We start from the raw sequence: 20944 nt of genomic DNA on the forward strand, positions 1-20944 counted from the left end.
CCGTAGGAAAGTGTGCCCTGAAGCTGTGACCGCAGCACTCCCCCAAAGCCAGGAAGCAACATAACAAGTAACCCCAGGCTGCTCAGGGTGCTAGGCTACAACCTCCGCGGGGGGACGCAGTGAAGACGGCTCAGGATTCCTACAACCAAGGCCCACGGATAGGGGCCCACAGCTGCGACCTCCGAGACACCTAAGGAAATACCCACCAGGAGGGTCGGCGTCCGTAACAAGTAGGACTTCTCAGGCAGCCGCCATAAAGAGCATCATTCGATCATTTTTAACAAAGGCAGAGGCAAAATGTGGGGAAACTGCATTATCAGGAGGCCAAGCGTTGAACAAGAATCACTCTGAATGTCTACAATCCTTTTTTAAGTATTTAAAATGAAAAGTAATAACAATGTAGGGGAGGAAGAACAAACCCACCTTGGTTCATTGGCTGGGGCCCTGAAAATCAGGCTGACGAGAGACTGATTAAGGAGAGAAAAACGAACAGAGGCTTCTGAACAGGTGCATCTCACAACCACGCAGGAGAGCGCAGTGGTGGCGGCCCCACGGGGTGGTGGGACTCGGGTTCACAGAGCATCTTAACCAATGAACAACGAATGCTGCAGGGAAGTGACAAGACAAAGGAGGGGGCCTTGCACTTCTGGGAGGGGGAAACTGACGCAGGGTGCGGGCTGTGAGCAAGGGGCGTTACCCCGATTCCTCGGGGGCCTCCTCTGGGTGATTAAGGATCGCCCCGCCCTTCCTGGTGGAGAGGGGAAGGGAGAACTTTTCTTTGTGTCTGTTACTTTTCAGTTGCTTTCAGCTCAAAATAATCCTCATGTCAAAGTGGCATCTTTTGGGGTGACATATTCTGACCCCCCCTTCGGTGCTCAGTAGAAAATTTAGAAAATACACAAAACTATCTTAAAAAATAAGAGAAAAATCCTGTCACCCAGAGATATTCGGTATTACAGCGTTACTTCCGGCCCGTAATTTAATCTGTATATTCTTATATTTTAATCCATATACTCCTATATTTAACATCTTTCTGAGATCATACGTATGTAGTTTTGCATGTTATTTTTCACGTAGTATAGCTACCTGTCTTCTTAAGCAGTGACGACTGACCATACTCGTAGCTTTCCCGGGTGATTCAAGGATCATCATCACTATGGAAACCAGTCGTGTGACCCGCTGCTCTGGGTGGGATCACTTGTGTGCTGGCTCCCCTCAAGCTGGACCCTCTGTCCACTCTCCCTTTTCTAATGACGTGCTTTTTAATAAGCCTTCTAAGCAATTAACTAGATAATTAAGCACATTTGAATTGTGACTAAAACAGGGTAAGTGGGATGAGAAGCCGGCCTCCCCCGAAGGCTCAGGAAGGCGAAGCTGCTTTGGGCCTACTTTCTGGTCCACAGCTGCCACCACAGGGCCGAGGTCAGTGCCTGAGGCTGGAAACTCCAGACCACCAACCCATCACAGGATTTCTCCGAAGCAGCCTTGCTTCCATGAATTATTAGAGTTGTATGAAAATGGAGAAATCCTTTTCCAGATTAGGGGCAGGGGTGCTTTCAAACACACGTAGACATCTAACTCTGAGCTGTTATTTTCAAAACACAAAGTCAGCTTCCCTAGAAGAAACCACAATAAATGGATTGAAGACTGTTCAACAAATCCACAGATATTTGCCAAAATATCTGTGCTCAAAGCTCAAAAACTGAAACCACCATGGTGGTTCTTTCCAGTCTGTATAACCCGTGAGCACTTGACACGCGGAGGGCAAGGCAGGAGAGTCAGCCTGGACCGATCCTGGAAACTGCAAACCTCCAGGCTCCTGAACCGGAGATGATAAACCCCTATTTGTTTAGACCATTCTGAGTCTATTGTTGTTACTTGTGCCGAAAGCATTCCAGAAACAGTCTTTGCACTCCAGAAACTCAAAGTCCAGTGATTAGTTACAGAAGATTAGTCGGCGATTATAGTATGGCTGCCAAATTCTACGGCAGAAGTATCCAAGGGCTCTGGGGTCACAGAGGAGGGACATCTAGATCAGAGCAGGTCAGGGGATGCTCTTACAGGGAGAACTGAGATGTGAAGGAGGCAGCTGCAGAGGAGGAGAAACACCAGGAAGAAAACAAGTCAGTGAGGCTCAGGAATGTCACGTCGACAACTTAATGTTTATAACAGATGTGCCTCGCCCATAAACATGTTCTTAAAGAATGACACAGCTATCCCTACCCCGAACATTTTATTAGCAAAAGTTCCAAGTTTTCAGAAAAGTAGAAAGAGCTGCACAGTGAACCCATATTCGCAGCCCTGGATTCTACCATCAACATGTTACTCCATTTGCTTTATCACAAACCCAGTCATCGGGCCTCCCCTGACCCACCCCCCATCAGTCCATCTTACTTTTTGATGTGTTTCCACGGAAACTGTAGACATCAGTACATGCCATCCCTAACTTCAGCAGACATCCATTGTTTACAAAGCAATTATACTTCTCCCAGAACCATCTCCGAGGGGCTTGCAAACCTCTTAATCTCTTCCAAGAACTCTTTGGGTTCATCGCCAGTACACAAAAGCCACAACACAGACCTTCCAACAAGGGGAATCGGGGCCCATAACGCCAAGTCCTGGCAGGCTCACACCTTACAGTCAGAAGTTTTTCATCGGGGACTTGGGAGACACACCAACAGACACCCTTTAATACGTCTCTACTACCTACCGACTGGAAAGCTCTATAGCGGCTTCGTTTTTGTCCAAAAAAACCATTTAAACACTACTCTGTGCTAAGCTGTGCATCTCTGCCCTTAGAAAGCGCAATCTCCTAAGGAAAGATGTATAAACAAAGCGTGGAAATAGAACTGCCCATATGCAGTGATAAAGACGCTACAAGGTCTGACGGAAAGCATGATGAACTCTGGGAAAAGAAGATCCAGAAAGGCTTCGACATGGAGTCCAAGTTCACTCAGCAGAGGGGCTGAGAGAGCGAAGCTTCCCACGCATAACGGAAGGCGTGCAAAGCAACAGAGGCACGAAGCGTCCTGGCGGGTCCGGCATCACGTGACATGGAAGCGCAGGTATGGGGTGGGGAAGTGACAGGGCGTTGCATCTCAGAAGACAGATTGTTCATCTACAAATGAGCCTAAAATGCTGTCTGAAGAAACCTATCCTAGAGAAAGCAGGGAGCCACTGCGGGTGGGTCCCCCAGCCCAACCTAACTGTAAGGCGTGGGGTAAGAATGAACACGTACCCTCCCGTACAGAACACCAAGACAGCTTCATTTAGGTGGCTGGCAAGGAGACAGAAGAGCCGGGAAATGGTTTTCCTACGTGATGTTCCATAGGACACACTAATGTTAGAGGGGGCTCTCCACCACCAAGCACCGATTCAGACACAAGAACACATGTTCCCCTGAGAAGCAACACTCTGAAAGCAAGTCACGGTCTAGATGCAGGAACCATGCAAATGTGTGTGGTTTCTACTGCCCCCCAATCCCATGGGCTAATACAGTCATCAGTCTTGCGTTCAACTTACAGTCTAGCTGGGAGAGAACAAATCAGTAGGTAGAGTCAACCTTGTCTGTATCAGAGGGTTGTCATGCAAATCAAATGGGAATTTGAAAAGGCAGAAAAAAAGTACTCTTCAGTCCTCATAAAATTCATCTGTCCTGGGTAACGTGGTACACAAAAGCACATGGGAAATGATCAAACACTGTACACGTGCAAAGAATTGCACTTAGCACTTTTTCTCCAGATAACATGACTTGAAGGTGGTAACCTGGATATTACTAATAGGCCATAATCATAATATGTAAGTCTCTTAGAATATTATTCAAGTCTTTAGTCCTTTAAATCATCAAAATGGAAGACAATCCTAAATCTGGGACAATCTGAGCACCAAAATAATTACGGACAGTAATGAAAACAAACCACTGAAAAACAAAGGATTCATGAATCCATACCTAGAGTAAATATTAAACAAACCAAGGGAGACAGGAGGGCCTGCTTAGAGTAGAACACCAAAGGCGGACTGATAAACGTACCGGGTGGGAAAGTGAAACCCCCACATTTTGCAGCTGTCAGAGTAAAGACCGGCTCAGGCAAGAATCGTCAGCAAGATGCCAAAGCGAAAGGGAGATCTGCGTGAGGAACAGGGTACTTTCCACGGCCTTAAAGCATCGCCACAGATTGTTTACGAATCACACTCTGCACTTTAACAAGCAGCACTCTCCCAAGGGGCGAGACAGATCCCCACTGCTTACCACTTCCTGTTACGATCCCGATCAGGAACAACCCGATCTAAATTAGGTCGTGAAGGACCCTCCCTCCCAAAACCCAGCACTCTCAAATATGAAGGGACACAGGAGAAGGATGGCGGGGGGTGTAAATGCTGAATAATGACAAAGAAAAGCACAGTGACACTGTCTACTCAGGGGACATCATTTCCCTTAGCACTGAAAGTCGACACGCAGCCTTCCTATTTCCTAGCACCTTACACCAAATTATACATCGTTGTGACAAAATGACTACATACGTGAGTGCGCACGCGTGTGAGAATACGAACTGACAGCACTGAACCCCTACACCCCTGTCCTTTTAATGACACGACACACACTTGCGGTTATTTGTAGACCGTCTCACACACACTCCCTGGACAGATAGGTAGGTAGTGCCTTATTCCTGTGTGTGCCTCCAGGGCCTGCAGTGAATCAGAGACCTAGAAATGCCCAGAGAATGGGTAAAGAATGATTGAACGGTGAGGGAAGAGTTTGCAGAAACCCTTAATATGAGGACGTATTTTAAAGAATTTTCCATAACACGTACTATGGCACATTTCTCATCCACGTTCCATTAAGGAAATGTCTCCTGATTGTTCTATCGTCAACACTGATTCTAGAAGGTAAGCAATGAAAGTGGCAGCCCTCCTCAGAGGTTCTTTTTGTAGTTTAGCAATAAATGCTGTTAGCTACAAAAATAATAATTTCTAAATGCACACCTGTGCAAGCACAGGCACACACACATGCTCAGAAGCCAAGTTGAAGAGATGGGGCAAAGATGGACAATTAAAGATCAATAAAGATAATAACTGCAATGGACCAAAACACATCTAATTTGTTCACAATGAAACTAAGAAAGCACCTATTCGTCACCTTGAGAGGACAAGTGAAACAACTCATTATTTTAAAAATTGGTAAATTAAATCTTTGAGAGGCCATTTTCCAACCTCATGTACAATGCCCCCAGTATTCTCCAAAAAAAAAAAAAAAAAAATTGGGGCTTCCCTGGTGGCGAAGTGGTTGAGAGTCCGCCTGCCGATGCAGGGGACGCGGGTTCGTGCCCCTGTCCGGGAAGATCCCACATGCCGCGGAGCGGCTGCGCCCGTGAGCCATGGCCGCTGAGCCTGCGCGTCCGGAGCCCGTGCTCCGCAACGGGAGAGGCCGCGACAGTGAGAGGCCCGCGTACCGCAAAAAAACAAACCAAAAAAAGGTAAAGTAAGGGAAAGAATTAAAAAGGTATCTTGCTTCTCCTATGTAAACTGTACTAACTGGTGACCAATAATAGATGAAGCAAAGTTTCCCTTTACAAAATATTCTAACTAATCAAGGGATGATGGAATTGGGGCTATCACCATTTTGCAACCCCTCATGAGTTAAGAAATCTAATATCAATGGCTGCTAACATTACAAAAAGAGACAACCTGACATCTTGAAAAAGACACATAATTATCAATGATGTAGTCCTGACAAAAAAGCTTCTAAACCTAACTACTGATTTAGCAGAGGTGCAGGAGACAGGAAAATGCTGAACATACCACACGGACACACCATCAGCAACACAGAGGCTGTAGAAAGCTCTACGGAATAAGCCACCCAGTTTCTTCAACAAATAAAGTGCAAGAAAAAAGAAAGACGGAGAGGGGACCTGTAAATTCTGAGACCTAAGAGCCATATCAACTGACTGATACACATGCCTTATGTGGATCCCAGCTGGAACAAACACACACACAAGAAAACTGGCGAATTCTGAACACTGGCTGAATTGGATAATATTAAGGAATTATTCTTTAAAAAAATTCAAGTGACTACATTTAACCTCATTACAAAAGAAGCTAAATGATATATGGGATTTGTTTCAAAGTTATCAAGGAGGAAGAGAGGAAGTAGGGATGTAGATGAAATAAGATTAGCCATAAACTGTTGAAGCTGACTGACAGATACAAGGTAGTTGATTATATTAGTCTCTGTACTTTTATATATATTTGAAAATTTCCACACTAAAAAGTTTTTTAAAACAATGAAGACAAACATATAGGTGCCTGGGTCCCACTCCCTTAGAGATTCCAATTCAGGCACACGGAAACCTAGGTGCTCAGGCTGTGCAGGTGATTCCAATTCACACCTAGACTGAAAACCATCCCATTAAACTTTGAGTTCTTTGAGAACAGAGCCTGTATTTTGTTTACCACGATTTCACCCATTACCTATCACAGAAAACATATTTAAATATTAATTGGATGAATTAACTAAGATGGGAGCCATTTTCTCACCTTAATTCTTTTTTTTTCTTTTAACATCTTTATTGGAGTATAATTGCTTTACAATGGTGTGTTAGTTTCTGCTGTCTAACAAAGTGAATCAGTTATCACCTTAATTCCACAGCAGTCAGAATACTCATCTAGCTGCAACCATGAATCTAACTTCAACTGGAATTCTTATTTCCTAATGACTATCGGCTGACAGTCTCACAGATAACACTGTGCTACCACCTTTGTTTTTGCAAGGGCCATGGTTCATTGCTATCTTACGAAAATTGATTCACTTTTCACAGACTGATTCAAAATTATTTTCCTGAGTTTCTAGTAACTCGATGGAGATGAGAAATATCACTGCTTACCTCTCTGATGTCATCCCTAGAGATGATCTCTTTCTTTTTCATTCAGCCCATCAAGTGAATGCTTTCCTCTTCATATTCACCTCCTAACTAGAGAATCTTACTCATCATAGACTCTTCTATTTAACTTCTGTTCTGCAAATTCAAGTACTACAACCATCTCCATATATTCACACTGAAGTTTTTAAAGTCTTCAGAAATAGGGGAGCCCCGAGTAAACGAGAAAGTAAATTTTTTAAAGATTGTTTCTCTTGGGAAAGCATAGAATTTTACCGTGTGTGTGTACAGCACAGGGAGCTATATTCAACTTCTCATAATAACCTATAATGGAAAAGGATCTGCAAAAGAATATATACATATAGACCTCAATCACTTTGCTGTACACCTGAAACTAACATGACATTGTAAATCAACTCTACTTCAATTAGAAAACAAAACCCTTTGGGTGTGAGGCTGCTTACCTGACACCGAGGGCACCAGGGGACAGCACACCTGGCTTTGAAAGTACACAAACAACTCAAGTCCAGGGACTGAGACCCAGGCAGGGCCGGGGAGAGGGGGGGAATACATGACACAGAAGCACTTCCTCCTGAGTGAATAAAGCGTGAGCTCTACATACAGCTGAAGAAGCGTCCAGGGAACCCCACTGCTCTGCCCCTCGTATGTCTAGGACTCTTGTCCACAGTGACAGAAGCCCAGGTGAAAGTAGCTTACGCAGAAAAGTCACCGACTGGCTCACACAGCCGATGTCCAGGGACCCGGACGATGCCGCCAGGACCAGAACTTGCTCTCCCATCGTGGGTCTCCCCTCTCCAACCTCGTGGCCCGCTACTCTGCCCCAACCCCAGGCCTCTCGCAGTCAGCGCTCGGACTCGATTCCCTGTCCTGTGGGCTTCCACATTCACATCACGTCCTCAGGGAGGCCTCCCAGACCGCCCGGCCTCAGGCGGCCTCGCATCCCGCACCTCTGCCCTTTGCGCCTCTCACTGCCCTGACCCCAGCCTACAGTTCCTTTCTTTTTTCCTACTTACTTGCTTTTTGCTGTTCATTCCACAATAAGTGAAGCTCCCTGATGGCAGGCCCCAGAGCTGCCTTTCCCTCTTGTATCCTGCCATTGCACGGATTATTTCCCTTTTATCATCACATAAGTCATGCTGCAACCTAAATAACGTGGATTTTACCCAAACTGTGATCATCATGAAATCTAGCGCATGGCGTAAACTTGACACTCGGGGATTCATTCATATCTCATTTCTGGTACTTATGGTCAAAAGCCTAAAAACTGTAAGCCACTACTTCCCTATTTCAAAGCAAAGTTTGACAAGTGGATAACATTAGTTTATGTTTTTAAGGTCTGAGAATTTGTCACTAAAGAATTTTAATCTCTTAAGGTTGTTATTTCAATACTCTTTAAGAGTCTCATCATTTCACCCACTGCTTTAAATGAGCACTTATGGTCATCTGATTGCTATCTGGTTGGCAGCGACCTTTCTGACTGGCCGTCTCGTACCCGATCTGCCTCTCGGAAGGGAGCCCAGGCCCCTGCAGGGGACAGCTGCACCTGGACGGCCAGGTGACGGGAAGGGCAGGACAGCTGCTCTGAGCACCTGAGCTCCAGGGGCTGCTGGCCAACCAGCCAGGGGTCTCCACAGCCACAGACTCACGAGGGCCGCGGCTGAGCCCTCCCGCAAATCTATCTAGCAAACAAAGACACTCGGTATGGACTTCTCTAGTTGGTAGATTTACATGTTCTTACTGCTTTTCACGAAACGGGGACTCCAGGAGTGACGGTCCTGGCAGGAAACAACTGCAGTCATCAGAGCGCTCAGTCTCTCTCTGTAGTCTCAGCCTTTCCCACGTGTACTGACTCAGAGAAGAAAACTCCAGGGCGCCCTCCCTGTGTGTAGCTGCTACTGCCCCCAGCACGGGGAATAGAATATTTTTATCTTCCCATGCAGGTGTGACTCAGTTTCCATGTCTATGAAAATAAGGAAGTTGAATTAAATGATCTAAGTTCCTTTCCAAGTTTTTGCTGTTTTTTTTTTCTTCTAAAATTAGATCTGCAAAACAACTTCGTGCTCCCGTGTGCCTAAGGAAATTTGTTTTAGGTGTTTCTGTTCCCTAAAGCATATCTCTTTATCTGTTCTCCCGCCAAAGGGGGAAAAAAAAATCAACCTTAAACGCAAACAAACTCAATTAACTAACACAAAGCCAGAAAGCTCTGAGGCGCTTCTCATAAGCACCTGCCTCTGGTCTGTACCTCTGGGCACATGCTGTTCCTTCCTCCTGATGGAGTGGCCGCCTGAGTATCTCCACCCCCCCCCACCTTCCTGGACAGCCCGCTGCCCAGCTTAGCTGACCCTCCCAGTCTATGCAGGCTCCCAGGCCTGTCAACACCACCCATGGCTGCACTGGATGAGGTCTGTCCCGCAGAGACACCGAGAGCTGCCCGTTCATCCTGTGTGCCCTGTGCCTGGCACTTAGGAGATGCTCAATCCGTGGTGGATAAGAAAAGCAAGTTCCCGTCTGGGTTGGGAGGCCTCAGAAGGACAAGTGGTAGCTGGTAAACGCTGAGAAGCTTATGCCCTGAAGGATGACTCTGCTGAGCTACAAGCTAAGCAGTAAGAAACGGTGGCGGGTAACTGGCAAGCTCTGGCTGTTTAAGAATGTGTGATTATTTCTGAAATAAAGACCTCTCCCGCCAGGCCCCCACCCCTCGGGAATCTGAGGATCTCACTGGCCTTGGAGCGGGCCACCAGTTTAGACCTGAGCTCCTTTCACCTGCACAGGCCGCCGTGGAGACACGGGAGCTGCTTCACTTCCCGACGGCCGAAGGTCAAGTCTGGAACTAGCGTACGCGGGCCCGTCCCCAATGACTAACCCAAATAAGATCCTGTTTAGAGACGTGCTACCACCACTTCTGCATTATCTGCTAGCACATCACATGCACACACACAGAGCTATGTGACCAGGAAGGTCACTTAACTGGTCGGTGGCAGGGCTGGGAGTGGCCACCCAGCCGTCCTGCCTCAGAATCCCCACTCTGAGCTGGACACTGTGCTGCTCCATTAGTGGCCTGGGGTGGGGTGGGGTGGGGTGGGAGAGACCTTAAACGTGGTGTGAAATCCTGGAATTCATGGATCAGTAAAGCTCATCAAGAGACAGAAATGCAGAGGCAACTAGAGCACAAGTTCTATCAATAAAACACAGACCTGAGAGGAAATGCACAACAAAAAGCAGATAGAATAGATACCTGTACACCCGTGTTCAGAGCAGCATTATTCCCAATAGCTACAACGTGGAAGCAACCCAAGTGTCCATCGATGGAGGAATGGAAGCCAGAATGTGGCCCATCCATACAGTGGAATATTATGGAGCCTTAAAAAGGAATGAAATTCTGACATACGCTACAACATGGATGAAGCCTGAAGACATTCGACTGAGTGAAATAAGCTCCCACAAAAGACAAACTCCTTGTGATTCCACTTATCCGAGGGCCCTGGAACAGTCAGAGTCACAGAGATGAAAAGTAGACCAGCAGGGGCCAGGGGCCGGGGCCAGGGCCAGGAAGATGGGCTTCGTGTCCAACGGGCACCGAGTTTCAGAATGGGATGATGAAAGTGCCTAGGAGTCGGGACAGTGGTGATGACCGCACAACAACGTGCACGTACTTAACGCCACTGAACTGTACGTGCAAAAAATGTCAAAATGGTAAATTTTGTGTCATGTATAGTTCACCACAACTTTTTAAAAAGTAGGTATATACCAACTGCAGTGTGGATCAGGAGAAAAAGCCGCTCAACTTGAAGTCTGGAGCCTGCCATGAGGGCGCTAACGACCTTGGTTAAGTTGCGTTTCTCAGCCTCCGTGTGATGCATAAAATACACAGGAGATCTGTATCCTCCGGGTCATTATGAAGAAACGAGAAAAGCCCTATCGCGATACCTGGCTCTGAGTAAGCACTTCACCTTTGGAGTATCACTCTGATCCTCTAGAAAGTCTCGAGAAAGAAACTGGCCGAGGCTCCGAAGCTAAGCCACGGCAGGGCACCACCATCCGCGCCATGTCCTCCGGCGGGCCAGCCCCGGCCGCCACCTGCTAGCTCAGCGGCTCACGGGCCAGCCCGCCAGCACTCTCCGCCTCTGCACACGGCAGCCCTGGCCTCCAGCAGCTTCCCCCGCGGGCCCACGCCCCACCTTCCCCGGCAGAGACCCTGCAGCCCCTCCCTCCCGCTCACCATCCTTCCCAGCACCCGCGCCTGGTGGAAAAACGCTGCCAGGGCGGGAAAGCACACCACGCAACCAGCCTCAGGAAGCGTCACAGGCCGGGCATTTAGGGTCACAAAGCGGAACGGGCATGCACTCCCCGCTTCCTAGAAACCTCCCTGGGAGGCTCCCCAGGCCCTCCCCGTGCTCACTCTGCCCCCGTGCCCTTACCTCAGCTTCCCCAAACAGAGGCCACGAGCATGCCGCCCCTCTACTCCCCCCCGCCATGCCCAGCATCCACACCCACCTCCTCCTGGGCTCCTGCGGGCCAGCCCTCCACGCAGGCTCTGGACCGCGTGCTGCCCCCTTGCCCAAGAGCGGCACTCTGCCGTCACCCTCCTTTCCCTGCATCGCCAATCGGCCTTCGCCTCCCTCCGGGATCCTCCCCTACAACATACAGACGCGGTCTGCTTAACCTTCGTCCTAAACATATACGCCCCTCTGGCCGGTGACACAATTTCTCTGTGGGCCTGGCTCTCCGTGCCAGTGCCTCTCGGGCAGATTCCCTGGGAATCTTGTTCAGACGCGCATTCTGACTCGGCGGGTCTGGGGTGGCGCCGATTCGGTTCCGCCGGCGCCGCCCAGACGCCGCCCCCGCCACAGAGCCCCTCTGAGCAGCAGGGCCTTGGGCTTCCTCCCTCCGTTAAGAATCCGCTCGACCCGGCACCTCCCCCAGCACAAGCTCAGCGAGACCGTCCCGTCAAGGTCGCCGATAAACTCCATGCCGCAGACTCCAACTAAACTTCTCTTTCTCCTCTCCGGTCCTCTCAAACACAAGGGTGCAGCAGCTGGGACAGAAGTGTGCCCAGCAAGGGGAAGGCGCCTAGCGGGCCAAGCAAAGAGCCCTCTGCATCTCCCTGCAGACACGGCCCCCCGGGCCCTGCAGCCCCACTGGCAGGGGTGCCGTCAGGTCCTTCTCCTCTACCTGGCTTCCCGTGTCAGTCCTCCGAGCTCAGCCTTCCCCCTCACGTCCCCACTCTCCCCTGTGGGGATCTCATCCGTCTCAGCAGCTTTATCTGTAGCCCCTGAACTCTCAGGACGCAGCCCAGGGTGCTCTCCTGACCTCCAGGCTCCTTCACCTCCTCTGCCTTGGGCCACCTCTCCCCGCTTGGGTGTCTCACGAGACTCTCCAGCTTAACGTTCCCAGAAGAGAACTCTTGATTCTTCCCCCCTTGAAACCCGCTCTTCGTGATTCCCCAGAGCCAGCCATACTCATCACTAAAACCAGAAACCCAGGAGTCACCTGTGACCCCTCTGGCCCCGCTGCCACCTCAACTCACAGCCAGTTCTGCTGATTCCACCTCCAAGTCACACTCCAAAGCCATCTGCTTCCACAGCCCAGGCCCAGCCACCAACCACTGACCGGCCACGACCTGCTAACTGACCTCTCATCGCCACTTCAGCCTCCCCGCAAGCTCTTCTCCGCACAGTCCCGCTGTAAACAAAAGCCCCTACAAGCGGACGCGTGTTTACGGCCCGCTAACGGCCCACCATGGATGAAATCCAAACCCTCCGCACACCGTCGCCCCCAAGACCCCGCACCGGCCTTCCCCCAGCCAGTGCGCCTTCCTTCAGCTCCCAGCACAGGCCAGTACTGCCCCGCGCAGGACCCCTTCCACGCGCTCTACCCTTTCCTCATCTGGCTGTAGGAAGACCGGAAGCAAGAGGAAGCACGGTACACTCAGGCAACTGAAGAGAGACCCACGTGGCTGCCTGGAGCAGAAAGAAAGAGGCGGAGCCTGGCATCCTATGAAGGCAGAGGGGAAAGTAAGGGCCAGTAGTTTAGGGATTTTAGCCTTTCTGCTGAGTGCACGGAACAGCCTTCCAAGAGTTGCAAGCAAATGGGTGACAAAATTAGACTTGCAAGTTGAAAAGATCATTGTAGCTACAGTGTGGAAAAGCAGAGGGGCCCAGGGCAGACGGGGCCAATGCAGCAGGCCTGGCCTAAGGGAATGGCAGTGGACAAGGGACGGTGGACAGGCTTTCCACTAGTTAGGAGGTTATGATACTGTGAGGTATACGTGGTCGTTCAGATGTGACCTAATTATAGTTCCCACATGTCCTTGGCCTTTGCCCACAGCTCCCAGAACCCTGGGAATTTCCTGAATGACAAGAGCAAGGGGAGCACCTTATGTTATGTTTGGCACTTGTCCTCAGTTCCTGAAAACGATTCAGAGCCATAAAGGTGATGTGAGTGTCGTCTTGTTCATAGCCAGCCCCTTCCCACCACAACTGGGTTAGGCCGATGACGGGACTCTGGGGAAGCACCCGAGGACGCTGGGGGACCCAGCCTTGAAAAGAGGGCTGGAACTTTCAGCCCCACCCCCTGATTTCTGGGGAGGAGGGAGGGGCTAGAGGTTGAATCAATCACCAATGGCCAGCGATTGAATCAGCCATGCTGTGTGACGGCGCCTCCGTAAGAACCGAAAAGAAGGCGCTGAGGCGAGTTTCCAGGTGGGAGACCAGAGTGCACGGTGGCACGTGCCACCTGGGGGCCCCAACTCCACAAGGACACGTGCTCCTGCGACTGGGACCTCACCCTGTGCACTCTTCACCTGGCTGTTGACTCACATCCTTTGTAACAAGCTGGTCATCTAACGAGTAAATGGGCTTCCTGAGTTCCGTGAGCCACTCCCGCAAATTAACTGAACCCAAGCAGGGGGTGGTGAGAACCTCTGCTTTATAGCCAGCTGGTCAGGAGTGCAGGTGACGACCTGGCACCTGAAACCCAATCACGGTGTCACGGGGACCTCCGATCTGTAGCCACTTGGTCGGAAGCACAGGTGACGACCTGGACCCGCGACTGGTGTCTGAAGCGGCGCCAGTCCTGTGGGACTGGGCCCTTGAGCTGTGGAGTCTGGCGCTACCCCTGGGTAGAGTGTCACAGTCGGGTTGAAATGAAGGACGCCCCGCTGGTGGCAGAGGGTTTCTCAGTGGTGTGCCCTCACCCACCCCACCTTGGAATCAGGTGTAGAAACCCTTTAGAAGTTAAAAAACCGGCAGACTTTACTGAACAAACATGCAATTTGAGATTTAAAAAAGGCCTAATATGCAAGGGTGAGGAGAGGTACCACACTGGCTGAAATCCAGTCCTAACGATGGGATCAGCGCCTCCGCAATGGCTGACTGGCCCCCATCTTTTCCTGTTTTGACTGGCGGGAGGAAAGAGGGGACAATGGGAGAGGATAAACGGTAGGATAAAGGAAAGTAAGACACTAGCTCATAAACTGGGGCAGCGGATGGGAAAAGAGCCAAAAATAGGAAGAAAGGAACGGCAAATTGTGCTGACTTTTCCACTTGGCCTCCTGATAAGTCCAACAGCCTTGAACTGGGCTGGAATGAACAGAAGCGATTCTCAGAAGACTTCATTTGCTGAAGTTACAATTTAACATGATTTATGAAGCTTCTTGTTATAAATATGCTTGAGTCAAAGGATATCTGTTACATGAAAGTACTAGAATCACAGAATTTTTAGAGACGGAAAGAAACCTGGAGGTCACTGACTCAGGCTTCCGGCTCAGGATCCCTAAATTCTTCTCTCCACGTATGGACACTCCAGAAAGATTTCATCTAGAAGCTAAAAGAATAGGGCCCTTCTGTCCAGGTGGATGGTTAAAATGTATTAGGGTTTCAAAAGAGAAATGAAGAATTGCTAAGCAGAGAAATATTGTCCAAAGCTTTATAATAATTGGAAGAGGCCTTTTTTTTTTTTCTTCCTCCTGGAATGCCATAGTTTATTTATTGGTCTTCATGTCAGGGCTCCAGAAAACTTTTTCCTGTGATTATGCCTCTTTTCTCCCTCCCCCCTTTTCAAAAAATCTTTTTGTTGTGGAAAGCTTCACACATACATAAAGTCAGGAAGAAGCGTTTAATAAAAAGCCTTGTGTCCATCACCCACATTTTCCAAGAGTTTTTCAGCTACTTTGCCAGTGAGTTTTATTTTTAAAAAATACACAGATCAGGGCTTCCCTGGTGGCGCAGTGGCTGAGAGTCCGCCTGCCGATGCAGGGGACACGGGTTCGTGCCCCGGTCCGGGAGGATCCCACATGCCGCGGAGCAACTGGGCCCGTGAGCCATGGCCGCTGAGCCTGCGCGTCCAGAGCCTGTGCTCCACAACAGGAGAGGCCACAACAGTGAGAGGCCCGCGTACCGCAAAAAAAAAAACAAAAAAAAACCACAGATCACTAATGACTGACTAAGCTGTTCATCAAGGAGATCATTTTGGCAATAATTTTTTACCAATTTGTCCCAGGGTTAAAAAAAAAGCTCAGCTGTTCCATTTGGTTTAGGGACTAGCGAGATTTTAATTTCTAATTTCCAAAGCTACTGAATATTTGGCTAATTAATCCTAGCATCTGACAATGAAGGAGCAGAGAAAGAACACAACGTTTCAAGTGTAGAATAGTAAAAACTCCAGCTGCATTTTAATCTCCCGTGGTACAAACTTCAGGAAGCGTATGAAACAAAACCTTCAAAAGGAAACTGTGGTAGTTAGCCTCCAAGAATGCCAATGGTCATCAGGCTTCCCCAGGGCAGCCCACTCCCACACTGCACCAGGTTGGTCCATGTGCTGGCAGAAGGGATGGTACACGGCTTCCAAGAGGAGGTACCAGGGCACGGCAGTCTCCATCGTGATCATTCTCTCTCTCTCTCTCTCTCTCTCACACACACACACACACACACACACACACACACACACGTCACTTGCCCCGGGGGAGGTGAGCGCCCAGGTTGTGCAGAGCCCTGCGGAGCGGCCACGTGGTGAGCACTGAGGCCCCCAGGCCACAGGCCTGTGCGTGCCCCGTCTCAGGAGAAACTCTGAACCAGAGCGCCCAGCCGAGCTGCTCCCAGATCCTGAACTTCAGAAACTATGTGATCATAAATGTCTGTTGTCTTAAGCTGCTAAATTTGGGCCAATTTATTACACAGCAGTAGAAAATTCACTCAAAAGACAGACAAACTTTTGAGGCAGGCAGCCACACAGCACCAAACTACTCTATTTCCTTCAACTCGTGACATATACCAAGCAAAATTACATGGCTCGGAATGTTTTAATTTGGATGAGACCTAACTCAGTATTTTGTATGCCGATTCCCAATCTGGTGGGCCTAAATCATACTGCATACATACTGCCCACTAAGCACTGACAAAAGCAACAAAGACAGCAACGTATTAGCCATTATCTATTGATAGCACCCGTTTCTGCATTTAGACTTCGATTTTTTAAAAGGCAAAAACTCCCCAAAGATTGGTCTACAACCACGACAGAGAACACTCAGGAAAATGATAAGCACTTACTTTTTTTTTAGAGTAACATAAACTTGAAATTGAGACCCGGCTGGTATTTTGCAGTTGCTATAGGAACCACACGTACCTTCCCTCTTTGACACTCCGCATCCACATTCTCTTCGTCTTTCTTTCCACTCTCACCCACCCAAAAGCTCACACGCCCTGCCCTCATGTCTGCTTGGCCCCTCTACTTTTTGGAACATCCAATATGTACACGTGCACACCCGTATTTGTATTCCTAGGAACCAAAAGAACTGAGGACACAGCTCGTGGTCAAATCTCCAAGGCCAGATACTTACCTGGTATTGGTTAGATCAGGGGGTCTGTGCCAGCAGATAGCTGATGCTCAGTAAGGATCAGGTTCCCTCCTCCTCCCTGCCCACCCCGGCCCCCTCCGCATGATGAGGGAAGGGCTCCATTTCTCTGGTACTCAGTCAGCTCTCTTCCATTCAGACTCCTCAGCAACACTCATTCACTTTAGAAAAACATCCAGCAGGCTCTATGTTCTGTACAGGCAGCCCCCAACTTAGGATGTGACCCACGATTTTTCACCTTTATGATGGTGTAAAAGAGATAAGCACTCAGTAGAAACCTACTTCAAATTTTGGACTTTGATCTTTTCCCGGGCTAGCAACATGCAGTAAGATGCCCTCTTGTGTGCGCAGAGACCTAAACAGACGACGTCTCCAAAGAAGACGCACAGGTGGCCAATAGGCGCGTGACAGGATGCTTGACATCGCTAATCATTAGAGAAACGCAAATCAAAGCCACAATGAGGTACCAACTCACACCGCTCAGAATGGCCATCATCAAAAAGTCTACAAATAATAAATGCTAGAGAGGGTGCGGAGAAAAGGCAACCCTCCTACACCGTTGGTGGGAATGTAAGCTGGTGCAGCCACTATGGAGAACCGTATGGAGGCTCCTTAAAAAACTGAAAATAGAGCTGCCATATGATCCTGCAATCCCACTCCTGGGCATATATCCAGACAAAACTGTAATTCAAAAAGACACATGCACCCCTATGTTCATAGCAGCACTATTCACAACAGCCAAGACATGGAAACAACCTAAACGTCCATCAACAGAGGAATGGATAAAGAAGATGTGGTCCATATATACAATGGCATATTATTCAGCCATAAAAAGAATGAAATAATGCCATTTGCAGCAACATGGATGGCCCTAGAGATTCTCATCCTAAGTGAAGTTAGTCAGAGAGAGAAAGACAAGTATCATATGATATCACTTATATGCGGCGTCTTTTTAAAAAATGATACAAATGTGAACTTATTTACAAAACAGAAACTGACCCAGAAACATAGAGAACAAATTTATGGTTACCAAAGGGGATAGCATGTGGGGATGAGAGGCAGGGGGAGGTAAATTAGGGAGTTTGGGATTAACGTATATGCACTACTCTATACAAAACAGGTGAACAACAAGGACCTACTGTGTAGCACAGGGAACTCTACTCAATATCCTGTAATAACCTATAATGGAAAAGGTTCTGAAAAATATATGCACACACATATATATGTTTCACTTTGCTGTACACCTGAAACTAACACGACATTGTAAACCAACTATACTTCAATAACTAAAGAAAAAAAAAAACAAAACTCCTCTCTGTGATGCTGGACCACAGCCCCAGTCAGCCACAGGACCACAAGGGGGAACAGCTGATACAAGACCAGTCCGTACCCTCCATACCCACAGAGCCGGTCTGTTCTCCACTCTGAGTACAGAATGCAATAAGCTACATGAGATATTCAACACTTTATTACAGGACAGGCTTTGTTTTGGGTGATTCTGCCCAACTGGAGGCAATGGGGGTGCTCTGAGCAGGTCTAAGGTGGGCCAGGCTAAGCAGTGGGTTCAGCAGGTTAAGCGTATTAAATGCGTCTTTGACCTACGATGTTTTCAACCTATGGTGGGTCTATCGGGACGTAACTTCAGTAAGTCAGGGACGAGCTGGATTTGGAGCCAGTGAAAAGTGGGACTCTTGCTATCACCCTGAGACAAGTTGCACTGGAAGCCTCAGAAGAGCTGCCAGGATCTCTCAGTGCTATTGCTCTAGGTTGTTACACTGTCTCCACGTTTAGCTTTCAGAAAGAGGCTCCAATTATGTTTCTAGGTGGATAAGAATTTAGTAACTGAATGCAAAGACTTATTGTGGGATTGGGTGATGCAGCCCAAAGAATTATCTCAACCCTGTGGTCTAAACATTTCCAGAATATCAAGCCATCTTCCACCAAGGCAAGAACCCTGAAGAATTAAGGCAAGAAATCAGAACTTCTCCACCTCTTCCACCTTCTACCAAGACCCACTGAGATCCCATTTGCGGCCCTATTCTTGTTTTCCTATCTTTATGTGTCCAGTCCCGTATTCCCAAAAGACATCTAATAAGTTATCCCGCCCACTTTTTTTCATACGAAACCCTGGGCATAGGGAAATCTTGCTGACATCTCAGGTCAGAATAGTCACTGTTTCCAATGGGAAATAACATGAATAGAAAAGGAAGGGAAGACCCAGATGGGGCAGGAGAAAGACTAGCTGTAGCAACTGAAGCCACACACGAGGGATGTGTGTCCCTGGCCTTATTCCCACCCCTAACCCTAACCCCCACTGCCACAAAGGAAGCCGCCAGCGTTCCTTACTTCGTTTAATCCTAACAAGGAGGATGACTATCACCTTTTTACAGCTGTGGACTCTGCGGCACAGAGAAGTGCAGAGCTGTGCTCGAGATCACACCACGAAGGAAGTTTCAGAACGTGGGTCTTCGCACCTTGCCCTCCTGTCCTTCCCAATATTCAAGCCTACCTTTCCCGCTCACCCCGTATCTGAGAACTTGACAATCCAATCATATTGTTCCAGGTTGACGGAACACTGCCTTAAACTGTTTCCAACTGTGACATCCGAGAATCTTGCTGCTTTCTTAAAATACGGGTCATTTACCCGTCTGAAAGATACACTAGCCCTTCTGACAATCAGTGCCCACTATCCATCCTCAAAACCTAACCAAAAAAACATTTAAAATGAGGTTAGGAAACCGGGGCAAAGCAGAAAGTTCACTGTTCTACAAGGGACGAAACCAAGTCACAGACAACTCCAACGAGCCATCAGCCAAGTCTCTCCCAATGGCAATTCTAAACGAGTCCGGGGGACACAAGAGCTTCACTCCGGAAGACTCACCTGAAAGCAACATCAAAGTTCCAACGTTTCCAGAATTCACCCGAAAACGAGCACAGAACGGACGCTGCTCCCACGAGCAGCCTGGGCGCAGCTGTCTCGGCACCAGCGTCTGAACCCACCACGGGCACGACCTCCTAGACCTACGGGGGCGAGACGAGGCGCACGGGCAGGTCCAGGCGCGCCCCGGGAGAAGCCGCCCCAGCGCCAGCCCCTCGCGTAAGGGAGCTGGGCGGGGGGGGTGGGGCGGGGGGCAACTTTGCGCTCAGCACCAGGACGGCAGCAAACCCGACACGCAGCAGACCGCGCAACTTCCGAAGCGCGGCCCCCGGGAGTCCACGGCCAAGCTCCTGAGGCGCCAAGAAGTTTGTGCAACATTCACAGCCTCACCCTGACCACAGCGGCGACTAAGGGCCTGAGGAAGTGGACCCTCCTCGGCTGGAGGCCCGAAAGGCAGGAAGTGGCGGCAGAGGCCACTTGCGGGACAAGGGAAGGAGCGCCGGACTCGGGAGGTGGCTGGGGCGCCGCCCCCATCTCCTCCGCCTCAAGCGGGTCTGGGAGGACCCCCGCCCCCGGCCCGAGTGGGGCCGCCGCCCCCAGGTCGCCCTCCTGCCACAGCCCTGCGCGGAGCCGGGGTCAGGTGCCACCCGGCCCGGGGCGCGCCCCACCTCGCCCGGAGGGCCCCGCCGGGGCGCCAACACCCTTACCTGCGACCCGTCCGGCGCCGCCTGGCCGTCCGCACCGGCCCCCGCCCTTAAACCCGCCCCGCCCGCTCCTTCGCCTCCTCCGGCGGCCGGACCCCAGCCCTCCCCCGCCGATTTGTCATTGAGCCGCCGGCTCGCTTCCCCACCCCCCGAGCGCGCGCCCGGCGTCGCCTAGGCAACCCCGCCCCTCGAGAGCGCGCCCTGCCTTCCGCTCCCGCCCGTCCCCCGGAGGCCTCGCCCATCGGGAGCCTACTAGCCAATCCGAAGCGGAGTTTCCCAGCCTTGGGCGGGGTGAGGAGGAAGCTTCTCCAATGAGAATCCGCCTAGGGCGGGAGGGGCGGGCTCCGCACGCAGGCCCCGCCCGCCTCCACTTCCTCCTGTCGGCGGCTGACGCGCTGCACGTGACCACTGCTCCAGTGAAGGAATCCGAGCAGGTCTGGGGACTCTGGGCGTGGCGGGCAGGGGTGCTTCCGCCGTGGGCTTAGGTCAGGGCGAGGCCAGAGCCCTGGAAAGCAAAAGGGAAAGGCAGGCCTGATGTGGAGAAACCGAGGCAAATCACGATGCCTCCAGGCGGCTGTCGGGACGCCGGCCCGGGGCTCCCGAGGCGGGACCTCCG

At 50.0% G+C, this 20944-nt stretch overlaps 1 protein-coding gene across 2 annotated transcripts in view; it reads right to left on the reverse strand.

The window, feature by feature from the left end:
• Window positions 1-20467, reverse strand: part of RALB (RAS like proto-oncogene B) — a 40717-nt gene extending 20250 nt beyond the window's left edge. Inside the window, exon 1 of one of the 2 annotated variants that reach the window (XM_030849664.2) lies at window positions 20332-20467. The gene's annotated coding sequence lies outside the window, so the exon portion shown is untranslated. Of the gene's footprint in view, window positions 1-19627; window positions 19768-20331 lie in introns of those variants that run through there. The other variant, XM_030849662.2, reaches the window with a different exon arrangement.
• Window positions 20468-20944: the final 477 nt, after the last annotated feature.

Source organism: Globicephala melas, chromosome 7, assembly GCF_963455315.2.
Source record: "Globicephala melas chromosome 7, mGloMel1.2, whole genome shotgun sequence".
In the NCBI taxonomy this organism is placed as follows: domain Eukaryota; kingdom Metazoa; phylum Chordata; class Mammalia; order Artiodactyla; family Delphinidae; genus Globicephala; species Globicephala melas.